We start from the raw sequence: 1,228 nt of genomic DNA on the forward strand, positions 1-1,228 counted from the left end.
GACTCAATGGCACCTAACAACAACAACCACATAGGTATTCTATTATAGTTACAACAACTATATTTCTAATATTTTTCAACTGCTTGACATTTTCTATCAGCTAATACATTTTATTTCATAATTTATTTCAATTTACTCTATTAAACATAGTGGACTTGCATTTTTTGGTAGGCACTCTTATTCTCCACATACATCCTGTGATGGGGGTTCTCTTTGCCTCTGGGTAGTGTGTGGTCATTCATTAAAATTTCAATAAAAGCTTTGAATTACCCAATGTCTAGTTCTTGAGTTTGATTGCTTTTAGGATTGACCTAAATTGTGCCTTTATTTTCTTAAACTAATCCATTAATGAACATTGTCTTTCCTGGCCAAGGCAGTTCTTTGCTGTTGAAGCAATCACTTAAGAGATTGACAGAAGAAAGCTGTTTGTTGACAGCACTTCTTGAAACTAGGCAATAAATCACTCAAGAAGAGGGAATCTAGACACCATGTCAATGGCTCATGTCCCAAAGATAGTGGTAATCATAACATAATTATTTTGAAGTTTCTTTGAACACATTATCAATGTCATATAAGAGTTAAACTAGGAGACTAAAAAATAACATCAACATAGCATGGCTGAAGCTGCCTTCCTTAGAAAGACCTGCTTTCATTACTGGCCCTTGGCTGATATCTAGGAAGTTGATTCTCAGAGCATTACTATAGTTCCCTCACTGATAGAAATGTTTCAATGTACCTAAATGGTTTGTAAAAACAGAATTGTTTAGGATGAACACTTTATTTCTTTCTGTGAATCTGGAATTTTAATATGTATAAGGCTTAGTATATCTACTTGAGCAGTCTCAAATAGAAACATCAAGTGATGAGTCTTTAATAAAAATATTTGCAAATCATTGAAATGATAACCACTTAGCAAACAAAAATCTTCAATGAATACTTATAACTCAATGGCATATGACAAAATCAAATTGAATAATGAGTAAAAATTTTTGAAAATACATTCTTCTAAGATGAAATGATGCCAAACATTATTAATCATTAGAAAAAAACAATTGCAAACCAAAATGATATACCATTTAACTCTTACTGTGATTGTAATACAGCAGGTAAAGCATTGGCTGCTAACTGAATGAGCCAGTATTTGAACCCACCAGATGCTCTGAGGAAGAAATAGAAGATAGTCTACTTTGGTAAAGATTTATAACCTCAGAAAATCTATGGAGCAGTT

This window comes from Chrysochloris asiatica, unplaced genomic scaffold (genome assembly GCF_000296735.1).
Source record: "Chrysochloris asiatica unplaced genomic scaffold, ChrAsi1.0 scaffold00441, whole genome shotgun sequence".
Lineage (NCBI taxonomy): Eukaryota > Metazoa > Chordata > Mammalia > Afrosoricida > Chrysochloridae > Chrysochloris > Chrysochloris asiatica.